Here is a 14291-nt window from a genome sequence, read left to right on the forward strand (position 1 = left end):
AAATCCAAAAGAGACAAAAGGTTCTTTTTCTCCTATTTTCTAAAAAGAAGTTGCCTTTGAATAAAAGCCATATATGGATATTTATCCCTAAAAGAGACCTTTTTTTTCCTTCTTGGTTTTAAATTACTGAAGCTATTTTGCATTCTTAACTACAGCATTCATTACTATGAATGGATTTAAAATTTTTCTTGCACAAATTGAACTGAGTTTTATAGAACACTTATGTAGTATTATGCCAAAGAATTGCTACTTCTAATGCTCATCTTTTACATGTAAATAGAAAGATACAGTTTCGTAAAGCTAAAAAGGAACAAAAAACTAAAGTTAAGCTTAGTGGTTTTTTCCATTTATTTATGAATATGGTTTGAATGTTTGTCCCCTCCAAATTTCATGTTGAAATATAATCCCCAATTTGGAGGTGGGGCCTGGTGAGAGGTGTTTGGGTCATGAGGGCGGATCCCTCGTGAATGGTTTGGCAGTGTCCCGGTGGTAATGAGTGAGTTGGGTTCTCGCTGTAAGTTCCTGTGAGACTTGGTTGTTTAGGGAGCCTGCCACTGCCTCCTCACTCTCCGCTTGTTCCCACTCATGGCATGTGATATGCCAGCTTCCCCTGTGCCTTCCACGATGACTGTAAGCTCCCTGAGGCCCACCTGAAGCTGCACAGATACTGGTGCCATGCTTGTACAGTTTGCAGAACCGTGACCCAAATAAGCCCTCTGTTTTTTACAAATTACCCAGACTCAAGTACTCCTTTATAGCAATGCAAAATGGACTAACACACATCTTTATTTGTTTTGGAGAAAGATAGATGTATATTATTTTTCAATCTGAATGTATGTTTCTATAAAATATTCATTCCTGACCCTCAGATCTTAATCCATGTTACATATCTTTAAATGATATGGAAAATTCTTTGAGTTTTTTACTTTTTGTTGACAACAGATTACCTTGTTCTGTGTTGAGGTGTCGGCCTGGCCTCTGCTTATTACCTGCCATCTCATTCACTATGGAAACATAGTTAAAGTTTTCTGAATTTTACAGAAATATGATATGAATTATTTGATAGAACTGACAGTTTATTAAATAGCATAATATTGACGACAATTTTTTTCCTCCTCGAGAACAGTATTTTTTTTTTTTAAGGGAGAGTCTTATTCTGTCACCCAGGCTGGAGTACAGTGTTACGATCTCTACTCACTGCAACCTCTGCCTCCTAGATTTAGTGATTCTCCTGCCTCAGCCTCCCTAGTAGCTAGAACTACAGGTGTTTGCCACCATGCCCAGCTAATTTTTTTGTACTTTTAGTAAAGATAGGTTTCACCCATATTGACAAGGCTGGTCTTGAACTCCTGACCTCAAGGGAATCAGGGGATCTCACTCACCTCATCCTCCCAAAGTGTTGGGATTATAGCGTGAGCCACCATGCCTGGCCCTATTTTTTTCCATGTAAGAAATGAGGCAGCTTGTTTATAAATAGGCACTGGATTTATAAACAAGCTGCCTCTAATTTCTTACATGGAAAAAATGTAAGAAATTACAAATTGCGTGTGTGCCTCTGAATTTTCTAGAGGTAAGAAAGAAAAACTGTAGACAAATTTTTATTTTAAATCAAACTAAAAGTGGGAGAAGGATAAAGAGTAGTTAAGGGTGCACAAATACAGTTAGCTAGAAGGGGTAAGATGTAGTACTCAATAGAACAGAAGACAAATTACAGTGAATAATTTATATTTCAAAATAGCTAGAAGAAATATTTGTGATGTTCCCAACACAAAAATAAATATTTAAGGTGATGCATATCCTGGTTACCCTGATTTAATCATTACACATTGTATATATATCAAAATATCACAGTACCCCCAAAATATTTACAATTACATATCAAATTTTAAAAAACACAAGCCATAAGAATCAGAAGACAATAAAATGATATTGTACCAGATGTGAAAGGAAAAACAATAAAGCTTAAACCAGAACTAAAAGATATTCTGTATTTTTCTTTTCTTTTCTTTCCTTTTTTGAGACAGAGCTTAACTTTTGCTGCCCAGGCTGGAGTGCAATGCCAGGATCTTGGCTCACTGCAAATTCTGCCTCCTGGGTTCAAGTGAGTCTCCTGCCTCAGCCTCCCAAATAGCTGTGATTACAGGTGCCCACCACCATGCCTGGCTAATTTTGTATTTTTAGTAGAGTTGGTGTTTCATCATGTTAGCCTGGTCTCTAACTCCTGACCTCGTGATCTGCCCACCTTGGCCTCTCAAAGTGTTGGGATTACAGGAATGAGCCACTGAGCACAGCTTGTTAGAAGGTAGTAAGACCTTGCCAACCAATGTGTTCATATTTGAAAAAAGAGCCATCATTGAGAATCCGTTTAAGAGAATGATTATCTTACCTTCATACCTCCAGAGACTGGTCTGATTCTGTCTCACTGTGTAGGCCAGACCAGAGAAGGTCTGCAGGAGCAGAAGGGTTTGTTTTGAAGCCATTCTGGAGGCATCCTCATTTCCAAGCCTATCATTCCCTCCTTCCCTTCTTCTATTCTTTCAATTGTCCTGAAAGAGTTTAAGTATTAGAGATCTCACTCGAAAGGCCAGAAATACAAACAAATTAGCTTGGGTTGGAGGTTCAAGATAATCAATTGGACATGCTGTAAAATTGCCAGTGTCACCTCAGGATCGGGCATGGCTGCATCTTGGATCCCAGAGTCTTCATTAGGACTCTCCCATCCTCCCGCCACCTCTAGCTCTGTGTGGCTTCATTCTCAGCAGTTGAATAATCTGATAGAGCTGAAGTTCATTAAAGAGCATAATTTTCGGCCGGGTGCAGTGGCTCACACCTGTAATCCCAGCACTTGGGGAGGCCGAGGCGGGTGGATCACAAGGTCAAGAGATCGAGACCATCCTGGTCAACATGGTGAAACCCCGTCTCTACTAAAAATTACAAAAAATTAGCTGGCCATGGTGGCACGTGTCTGTAATCCCAGCTACTCAGGAGGCTGAGGCAGGAGAATTGCCTGAACCCAGGAGGCGGAGGTTGCGGTGAGCCGAGATTGCACCATTGCACTCCAGCCTGGGTAACGAGCGAAATTCCGTCTCAAAAAAAAAAAAAAAACAAAGGAGCATAATTTTCTTACGACATCCTCGATCACTGGAACTGAAGAGGGTTATTTATCCTTCCTCAGGGGGTACTGAGGCAACATGCTCCTGGCTGCCATCCTTGAAAATTCCAGTTCACCCGTGAAATGGTAGGGTATGTTATCCAAAGTGGCCAGGAGTAAGATAAGCCTGAGAGTGAGATTTAGGGAGCTAGAGAAGCTGAAATCTGACTCCTGTCCTGGGCGACAAAGCTGGAGCAGAAAAGGCCAGGTGTGCCGGGAGCTGAGCAGGGAGGGGTAGTACAGTCAGAGGCAGGAGTCAAATCTGAGCCAATTGCTGCGTAGTAAGTACAGGAATGTGCTCTTCTCCTGCTGTTCATTTACTTTTTGGTTGTAGAGGGTTGGGGAAGCACTTATTAAAGCCAGTCATCACGTACTTGATTTCATAGTTTGGGCTGCTTGGACTGAATTTCACATATTTTATCTCACTGAATCTTTATTTTAAAAATTTAGAGTTAGCAACTGCCACAATTAAGGATAAGGAAACTGAGGCATTACGAGACTAAGAAACTAACCCATGTGCACTTAAGCTGGGCACACATAGAATCTGACCAGAAGAGAGGTTTTTCTGGAGTTTATTCATTGAGTATCCAACATGCATTGGGCATGGTTCAAGGTTCTGTGACAGGCACGGAAAGAAAGATGTTCCAGCCCCACCATGGAGGGATGTACACGGTGCTGTAGGAGTTAATGTAGTTTTTAGGTATCTGTGCTTCTGAGTTGATTCATAAGAATTCAGAAGGACTTGAGGTCTCTCTGGAGGGAGAATGCTGTCTTAGCTCAAGAAGGAGTACGTCTGCCTTCCTCACTGCTGAAATCCCTCCCTGAACTTTGCTGAGTGTTAACATGGAAGGTCCCTCGCTAGATGCACCACTGGCTCTTTGTGTTGCTTTATTAGAGAATCACAGCCTTTTACAGCTACACAGACTTAAGAGGAGGATTGAACCAATCCCCTCATTATACAGGTTAGAGAACTGAGGGCCAGCTGGGATGAGTGGTTTACCCAAGATCACACAGCTGGTTAGTGGTAAATCTGTGATATGAATCTCGTCTAATACCAAATCCTATCTATGCTCTGTCCGTACTCTTCCCCATCATTTAAGTTTCATGTTTGAATAACGAAAGGTAAGTTCCTTCCTGTTAACCAGAGTAAAGTTTTGTGACCATAGGTCAGACCTAACATTCTAGTTTTCCTTTTTCCCTTTACCCTCCCTCCCTCCCTCCCTCTCTTCCCCCTCTTCCTCCCTCCCTTCCTCCTTCTCTCTATGACTCTCTCCTTCTTTTTAGCCTCTGCTATCTTAGGAATGCGTTGGTTCTTATATATGGGCAATAACCTCTCTTTTTCTCTTGCTCAGCATTTAGTATTCATGCAATGAGCGTATGATTTTTTCCTGATGTGGTTTTATGTATTTTAAACTCTGGTTTGACTAGTCTACATTTGCTGTAAATGCCCAGATTGCAAATGGTAGCAACGTGCAATAAAAATAAAATGTTCTTATTGTAGCAAATATCCACAGATACAGAAAGAGCCTGTTTCATCTCCATTTCCTTTCCTTCTCATTTACTGGCTAAGTACTTAGCCTTTTAAAAACCTTTCCATGCGAATCAGTATGTAAAATATTTGTTATGTGTCCAAACTGAAAGTTAATGAATTACAAAATATTTTGTGAAATAGCATTTTTCTCTCTTTATGCATGAAGTACAGAGAAAGAGGCATTGGCTTTAAGTGGTGATGGTCTTGGCAAAGCAGAGATGATGTTACTTCTGTGACATTTCTAAATCCCCCTTTTTATCCAGTAATTCTCTCTTTGGACTAAATAAGGCAGAACATATTACATCTTTTCTATCCATTGTCTAACACTTAAATAAACTTTACTATCTTGTACTTTATATTTCCTTAAAAAAACTCTTTGTAAAGAAAGAGTGTGCTTATTTATTCTAAATGCAACACTGAATATTTCACTATAAAGGAAAAAGTCTAAGGTTGAATTTTTTTCTTACTAAAAGCAGTCTGCTCCTAGATATTATGGAATGCTTGCTGTAATAAGGAATACGGAAGTCTCAAATGACCGGTATAGAAGAGCCACAAAATCCACTCATTCCGAAATTAGGAATAAATGTGATACCAGCCATGTATGCAACAAAACCCTAGCATATCTACAAGAAGAACCTATTCTGACTGGTGCCTGCTGGGTGCAAATCCCCTGTTCTCCAACTTTAGAGCCTACTGTCAAATTCATGCCTTAGGTTGGTTTGCCCATCACAGGACTTCTGTCCTTTTTAGCATGAAGTGTGACTGTGGGGCTGTCTGTTTTGCCCCTGGGTTGATTGGCTACAGCTGGTCTTGGAAGCAAACATCACTTCATATAACATTAAGGGTTGCAAATTCCTACACCGTAGGATTCACCAACAGCTGAGACAGCAGCCGGAAGGTTTAGTTTATACTTCTGAGGGTAAGAACACCGCTTGTGGTTATGTCTGTCTGGAATCTTATTCTGTGTTTTCGAGAGACATTTAACTCTAAACAATTAGATGTAATAAAAACATGTTCTGTGGTTACATAGTACCATATGTCTTTCAGAAGGCACTTGGAGCTTTACACATTTGATCTAACTCATTTTTATTTCACCTTGGTTTTGAGAAGGTACCTTGCGTGACTTCATTCTTAATAACGTACACATACACATAATTTATAGAGAGCAGGAGAGTGAGCCACTAAGGTTTTAAGGAGTCTGTTATAATCCAGTCAAGGCTGAGAGTTGAATGAATTCCACTGACCTGTATATTGTTCTCAAACTTCTGTTCTCTCTTTACTAGATCACTACCTTCTCATTAAATGCATTGTTATCGAATTACAGTAATGGAAGTTCCAGGGCTTTGGAAGCAGCTGACCTGTGTGTCACTGCCGGGCCAGTTACTTCTTAACCGTGTGGTACACAGCTTCCCACAAAGCCTTAGTTGTTCACCTTTTTTAGCATTATTTAAAAAGATAATTCCCCCCAGACTTATGCGTGTAATCTCAGCACTTTGGAAGGCTGAGGCAGGAGGATCACTTGAACCCAGGAGTTCAAGACCAACCTGGCAACATAGTAAGACTTTGTCTCCACAAAAAATACAAAAAAGCACCTGTGAGGTATGAGGATTGCTTGAGTATAGGATTTTGAGGCTGCAGTGAGATGTGATCATGCCACTGCACTCCAGCCTGGCTGACAGAGTGAGACTCTGTCTAAAAGAAAATAAAAGTGAAGAGGATAATTCTTACTTCCTGACTTATTGGAAGGATCAAATAAGATAATATAAAAGCACTTAGTACATTGTGTGATGTTGCTTACATGAAGTACCTGGAGCAGTCAGATTTATAGATACAGAAAGTACAGGGGTGAGGCCGGGCACAGTGACTCATGCCTTTATTCCCAGCACTTTGGGAGGCCAAGGCAAGGGGATCACCTGAGGTCAGGAGTTCAAGATCATCCTGGCCAACATAGTGAAATCCCATCTCTGCTAAAAAACAAAAATTAGCTGGGTGTGGTTCTGTGCACCTGTAATCCCAACTATTCAAGAGGCTGAGGCAGTAGAATTGCTTTAACCTGGGAGGCAGATGTTGCAGTGAGCTGAGATTCTGCCACTGCAGTCCAGCCTGGGCAACAGAGTGAGACTCCATCTCAAAAAAAAAAAATCAAGTAGAGGGGTGGTAGCCAGGGGTCTGGGGAAAAGGGAATGGGGAGTGAGTGTTTAATGCATACAGAGTTCCAGTGTTGCTAGATAGAGTTCTGGAGATGGGTAATGGCCGTAGTTGCAGGTCAGTGTGAAAGTACTTACTGCCACTGCACTGTACACTTAAAAATGATGGAGATGGTGGCCGGGCTTCAGAAGACACCCTGTTGACACTTTGGTGACTGTGTTTGGGTTTCCTCAAGTATCTGCTTCCTACATATTATTACAATTTGCACAGTATGGGAATATATTAAAACACGTGCTGTCTAACACAGGAAATTGGGTGCATATCCTTTATCAGTCTAAACTGCAGGCTTGGAGCCTTAAGCAAAGATGGGAGGATTTTTGGAGAATCCATCATGACTGGTATAAAACCATGTGTTGACAAAAGCATTATGGAAAGTGGCAGATGTGCTTTATCATCTACATCTTTAGCCTTTACACCAACAATCAAAACTCTAGGTACACCAGCACAACCTGGAAGTACTCCTAGAATTTCTACCATGAGACCTCTTGCTACAGCATGCAAAGCTTCTACTAGTAATTATCAGGTTATTTCGGACAGACAAATGCCAAAAAAATGAAAGTCTTGTATCCAAAGCAATGGAGTATATGTTTGGCTGGTAGTAGAGGACCACGGAGGAGGTTTCTACATTAAAACAGAGTTAGCAGAGTGCTGCTGGTTCCTTCAGTTAGTTATGTAACCATTCCTGCAGTATTGGGTAGCTACCTCATACTTTTTTCAGAAAGAAGCCTTTTTCATTAAGGATACAGCCTTTTTGTAGCTGCACTTTAAAAGATGCTTGAGGTACATTTTAAAGAAAACTATAAATCCCTGTAAGTAGGATTTTGTGCTTTCGGTAACAGTGCATGCTTCAGCATAGAAAACTCAGTGTTGATTATTATAAATTAAATAACTGAAATTATGGTGAAACTTCATAGTCTTCATGAGAAGGTGGGGGTGAATTTCATGAAGGGGAAATATAGTTATGTCTACCAAGACACAAATATTATAATTAGCAATTTCAATTATGGTGTTTTAATTTAGACAGTATTTAATATTTTAATTATCCTTATTTGTGTGTGTCCTGTCATAGAGTGTCCTCTTAGTGTATTCTAAAACCAACATTCTTTTTAAAAACCTACTACTAGCCGAGTGTGGTGTCTCACACCTGTAATCCCGGCACTTTGGGAGGCCGAGGTGGGCAGATCACCTGAGGTCAGGAGTTCGAGACCAGCCTGACCGACATGGTGAAGCCCCATCTCTACTAAAATACAAAAATTAGCCAGGTGTGGTGGCAGGTGCCTCTAATCCGAGCTACTTGGGAGGCTGAGGCAGGAGAACCCCTTGAATCCAGGAAGCAGAGTCTGCAGTGAGTGGAGATCTTGCCACCGCACTCCAGCCTAGGCAACAAGAGTGAGTCTCTGTGTCAAGAAAACAAACAAACAAACAACAAAGCAAAACAAAAACCTACTATACTACTAAAGTTTCTTGATAACAAAGATTGTCAATTATTTTAAAAAATAATATAAAATAGGATACATTGCACAACAGTTTGGTAGTTTCTTAAAAACTTAAACACATACGATCCAGCAATTCCACTCTTAGGATTCACTCATGGAAAAATGAGTGTATGAAAATATACCTGGAATTTGCTGTAATAGTTTTGTAGTTTTAGGTTTTACATTTAGGTCTCTGATGTATACAGTGTTAGAATTTTTATCTGGTGCAAGGTACTCACTGAAGTTTGTTTCCTTCTCTGATATCTAGTTGTTCCAGAACCACTTGTTGAAAAGCTTATTTTTTCCCCATAGAATTGCCTTTGTATTTTTGTCAAAAATTGGTTGTCCATATAATACTAGTGTAGGGATGTTTCTGGATTTTCCAGTTTGTCCCATTGATCTATTTGCCCATTTTTTCTCTATTAATTTCATACTGTCTGGATTACTATAAATGTATAAGGCATGACATCAGTTAGTGTTCGTTTTCTAACTTTGCTCTTCCTTTTCAAAATTTTTTCAATACTTTTGGCTATTCTAGGTTCTCCCCATCTAAAAAGCATTTTAGTATCATTTAACAAGCACTTAATAATATCTTGTCAATTTCTACTAAATAAAAAAGCCTTCTGGAATGTTTATAAGCATACACCAATGTAGGCAAAAATAATATCTTAGCAGTATTTTTTCCAACTTAAAAATGTGGCATATATCTCTCCGTTTATTTAGGACTCCTTTAACTTTTTAAAGCCATCTTTGAAACTGTTGATGTACATACAGTACACATCTTTTGTGAAATTTATCCATAAGTATTTTAAGTTTTGGATGCTATATAAATGGTATTATTTTCTTAATTTCAATTTTCAATTGGAAAACAACCTTGTTACTTCAAACTTGAATGCTGCGTTTCCATAGAGAACAGTAAAACAATAGTTTCCCTGTTCTGTTTTGGCTCCTATCTCTCTAAAGAAGTTCTACAAATGGATTTTCCTCTCAGCCTTTCAAACTAAATGCCAAGAGTCCTATAATGAGGCTGAAAATGTGACCATATTGCCCAGAAGGAGCTAATTCTGCCGTGCTCTTTTGCAAAAGCAGCTAAATAAATTGAGTATATTAGAGACACAAATTTCTAGGACTTGTAAGGATTCTGTCAAAAATGTGTAACAGGGATGAATTACTCTTGCCCTGAGAACTTCAACTTTTGCACTTCCTGACTTTGCTGTGGCTAAAATTGAAATACCGAAGTGGTATTCCCCAAAGCGTTTGAATTTAATAGCATTAATGACTAGGCTCCTACAAGTCTATAAATTCTTATTTGAAAATTCAGCTTTTCCCTTTGTACTTTCTGGGAATGCTTAACTTTTAGTTTCCTACCTGTAAAATTTCCAAAAAGCAAATAACCTCACTTCAGACATCAAGTCCTTGTAAGGAGTGAGTGAGCAGCCCTACCTCCCTAGAGAAATAGCTATATTCAGGAGAAGTCTTGTGGTTTACATTTAGCTTGGTCTTATCTCCTATTCCATTGAACTCTTATGCTCTCACAGCCTTGAGGAAACATGTCCTGGTAAACTCCATCACCATAAAATGTTAAGAACAGAGAGCAACTTAACACTTCTAAGACCATGCACATTTCAAAAGACAGTAACTCTAAGGCATAGGTGTTCATGGTAATGGTGGGTTTCAGGCATTGTGGGAAGGAGAGACAGAACAGCAAGAGAGCCTTTCAGCATCCCCTATAATCTCGTCGTTAGTCATGCCTTTTGGGTGATATGGTCCAACCTTCACCTCTGACTTTGTGAACACTGGGCTCTACCTCCTAAAATATACTATTAACACACACAAGACTTTACTGTCCTGTGTCTCCAACTCTGTGACAATGGATCATGAATTCTTTTTTTTTTTTTTTTTTTTTTTACTTTCCACGCAGGAAAGTTGAGAAGACAGAACACAATACTCAAAGTCACAGTAAAGAAGTTCAGGTCGAGGTTGAGATGACATTATTACCGTTATTCAACCCCTTCCTTACCACCCCTGCCACTCAGGCAGTGGCATTATTTGGTGACATTGATTAAGCCTCCACTGTTAAAGCCTTGAATTTCCCTTCTCTTTGAGAATCAATGTTGGGAGCTAGGAAGCACACCCACAGAGACAAAAGGAATATGGGACCAAGCTCAGCTCTTCTCCTGAATGAAGCACAATGGCTCAAAGTAGATGGTTAACAAATAATACATGCTAGATAGAATCACTTTAGAAAAGCTTTATAAATCTGTTGCACTCAAACTTAACAATGAAGAAGGAAATAGATGCATTCTAGCAGAAAAACAAGGGAGGTATATCTGAGGTACTCAGTGATGGTTTTCAGACCTAAAGTACACAGGAACAAATAAATCCCACTCCCTAAACTGCAAGTATTTTAAAGTGTCCACAGCACTGGAGCTGGTTAAGAAATAATCTAATAGGAGTTCAAAGGTATCTTTAAGAATTAATTCTTTCTTTCTGGAAGAAAATAAATTATATTGAAATACAGTTCCTAAAATACTAACAATAAAATTAGCAAGATCTATATCTACATATTCTGTCTACACACACATGCACACTTCTCTTTATTAACACATTAAATATAGCAGGTGTAATAACTACCACAATTTTGAAGTAGTGATGAGTACATTCAATATTTCAAGTCATCTGAAACAACTGTAATATGCTATGAAATGTCTGAGATTCTTTCGGGTGACAAAGTGAAAGGCTCTACTAATATTACTATGGCCTATTGGCTAAATTCATAAAAAAAGGAAAAGCTAAATTTCAGTTAAAAGTTAGAGGCCAGGCACAGTGGCTCACACCTGTAATCCGAGGTCTTTATGAGGCCGAAGCAGGAGGATCACCTGAGGTCGGGAGTTCGAGACCAGCCTGGTCAACATGGTGAAACCTCCTCTGTAATAAAGATACAAAAATTAGCTGGGCATGGTGGTGGCTGCCTGCAATCCTGGCTACTTGGGAGGCTGAGGCAGGAGAATCGCTCAAATCCAGGAGGTGGTGGTTGCAGTGAGCCGAGATAGTGCCACTGTACTCCAGCCTGGGCAACAGTATAAGACTCCATCTCAAAAAAATAAAAAAGTTAGTGAAGATCAGAATGTAATTTTTCCCCCATCTAAAGTCATGACCCTTCCCTCTGAATTTTATCCATTATCTCTTTCAAGAATTCTTTCTACAGACTCCAGAATAAACTTGTAACAGGGCAGAGAAAGAGCAACCTCTGGAAATTTCCAGTTATCCGAACCTGTAAGACAGCAGCAGGAGATTGTTCATGTTTAAAGGAAGTCTGCCTAAAGCCCTGCTTTGTATTCACTCTCCTCTGTGAACATCAAACCGCTGCCATGCCTTTGTCGCAGTTTTGCCAAGGGAAGTTGAGCACAGGCTAACACCCTCCACGAATTGTCCTTGAGGAGGCGTTGGTAGCATGTGGCAGAAACATTCTCCAACTTCATCCCTGTGACAGAGCCTGAGCTCAGGCGGGTCCCGGAGCAAGGAGGTGCCCATGTCTCCCCTGTGCAAGGAGTGAGAAGGTGGCATTGTCACTAAGTAATGCAGCCCATCACATGGTACCTAGGATGATTTCAATGAATTAAAGCACAATGCCTATATTAGTTATCTGTTCTGCACAAACAATTGCCCTCCCGAATAGCAACATGAATTGTAAATTTTTATGATCTCACAGTTTCTGGATGTTAGGAATCTGGGAGCAGCCTAGCTGGGTGGTTCAAGCAGAGGATCTCTTATGAAATTGCAGTCAAGCTCTTGGCTAGGGCTATAGGTGTGTGAGGCTAAAAGATCTGCTTCCAAGCTCTCTTATGTGATTGTGGGCAAGACTCAGTTTCTTGCTGGCTGTTGCTTGAGTGTCTCACTTCCTTTTCATGTGGGCCTTTCCAAAGGCTGCCTGAGCAATCTCATGACAAAGGAGCTGGCTTTTCCCTGAGGACATGATCCAAGAGAAAAAGACCTATATGGCAGCCACAGTCTTTTACAACCCATATTGGAAATGACATAAAAACAATCACTTCTGTTATATTCTGTTGGTCATACAGACCAACTCCGGAACAGTGTAGAAGGGGAAGGTCAGGAAGCAGGGATCACTGGGGACCCTCTTGGAGGCTGCCTACCATACCTCTCATCTAACTGTGCTGAGAACACAGTTGGCACTGGCCTTTGACATAATGTATATCAAGTAACGCTTTTTAGAGGTGCTGAAACGTAGTGGCAAGTCTAGTAGACTGCTAGTACAGAGATTTGGGTTCCAGCTCAGTTCTGACAATTACAAATGCTCTGTGCCTTTGGAATGCTGCTTAACCTTTTTGCACATCTGTTCCCTCATCCGTAAGAGAGAATATTGTCACTAATGGTCTCAAGAAGTCTCTCAACTCTCAAATTCCATCTCTTCATTCATATTTCTTAAATGCCATTAAGAAATATGCCATTTCAGGTATGAAAGTTATGAGTATAATTTTATTTTACAAAATGGACAATTTTCCAATGAGTTTCGTTTCCCTTTTTTTTTTTTTTTTTTTTTTTTTTTTTGGAGATGGAGTTTCGCTCCTGTTACCCAGGCTGGAGTGCAATGGTGCCATCTCGGCTCACTGCAACCTCCACCTCCTCGGTTCAGGCAATTCTCTTTCCTCAGCCTCCCGAGTAGCTGGGATTACAGACATGTGCCACCATGCCCAGCTAATTTTTTGTATTTTTAGTAGAGACAGGGTTTCATCATGTTGACCAGGATGGTCTCGATCTCTTGACCTTGTGATCCACCCGCCTTGGCCTCCCAAAGTACTGGGATCACAGGCTTGAGCCACCGTGCCCGGCTGAGTTTCCCTTATTTTAAAGTAATAAATCAACTGGAGAAATGGCAACCTAGAATTTTCTGGAAGCTTATCTTTTCTATTCATTATCCATACTTTCATAAGGAAGCCTTACAATAACATACTGTTATGTATATAATGCTTTAAAGTGTAGTACACATATTTTATGTATACAAGTGAATTCATCTGTAAACCACATTAGGAAGGTATCAGGCATGGAAAGCCTTTCAGCTTCCTTCTTCTATTGCCTGGTGGCCAATGTTTACGTGGTGGCAATTTGGCCAGAACTACAACAGCCTTCTAATAAAGACCCTTCCAGTAACATGACCCAAATAGATGGGTGAAAAGGGTTCCCTCCTGTCTTCAATTTCTAAGTCTAATGAAGGCACAGTGGCATATACTGTAGTCTCAGCTGCTCGGGAGGCTGAGGTGGAAGAATCACTATGTTGTTCAGAAGTTCAAGTACAGCCGGAGCAACATAGTGAGACATTGCCTCTAAAATTAATTAGTTTAATTAAATAAAAAATAAATCTCTAAGTCTAAAGAGACTGCTGCAATGGCTACCATATGTAGAGTGGACTAGCAATGGAATGCACGGTAGAAGTCTTCATCTCCTGTACTAGCTTAGAGCAAGTGAAGGACAGGGGACAACATCTTGGGAGATTGAACTTCTAAAAAGAGAATAGGAAAAGCACCCAGTTGCTTATCTTTCAATTCCTTGTACAAGACGAACAGGCTCCCACCCCAGGGCCTTTGTACTTGCTCTGCCTGGGAATCACTTAGGTTCAGTTCAAGGGTCACCCTTTCAGGTAAGCCTTCTCCAGCCCCCCCAATCTTAAGTGACATCCTCTTTCCTACAAGCATCCTCTACCATACCCTATTTTGCCATCTTGGTAGCCCAATCTAAAATCGTCTTACTGGTACACCTGTTTCAGGAGTTCACCTCCAATAGAGTGTAAGCTGTCTGAAAGAGGTAACCCCATCTATCCTGGTTACTGCCACATCTCCAGCAGCTGAAATAGTTCTTGATGTAGAGTGGGCACTCAATAAATATTTGTTAAATTAATGAATGCATTGGT

The 14291-nt window shown here is 40.2% G+C and overlaps 1 protein-coding gene, 1 long non-coding RNA gene and 1 pseudogene across 2 annotated transcripts in view; all 3 read left to right on the forward strand.

Annotated features, from left to right (window-relative positions):
- KIAA1217 (KIAA1217 ortholog) overlaps positions 1–14291 on the forward strand; it is an 820488-nt gene that overhangs the window by 422422 nt on the left and 383775 nt on the right. The gene's annotated exons all lie outside the window — the stretch shown is intronic.
- LOC144576890 (uncharacterized) overlaps positions 1–14291 on the forward strand; it is a 36111-nt gene that overhangs the window by 10544 nt on the left and 11276 nt on the right. The window lies entirely within an intron of this gene.
- On the forward strand, positions 6996–12871 carry LOC108592396 (nucleoporin NUP35 pseudogene; annotated as a pseudogene).

The sequence above is a fragment of the Callithrix jacchus genome, chromosome 7 (genome assembly GCF_049354715.1).
Source record: "Callithrix jacchus isolate 240 chromosome 7, calJac240_pri, whole genome shotgun sequence".
In the NCBI taxonomy this organism is placed as follows: domain Eukaryota; kingdom Metazoa; phylum Chordata; class Mammalia; order Primates; family Cebidae; genus Callithrix; species Callithrix jacchus.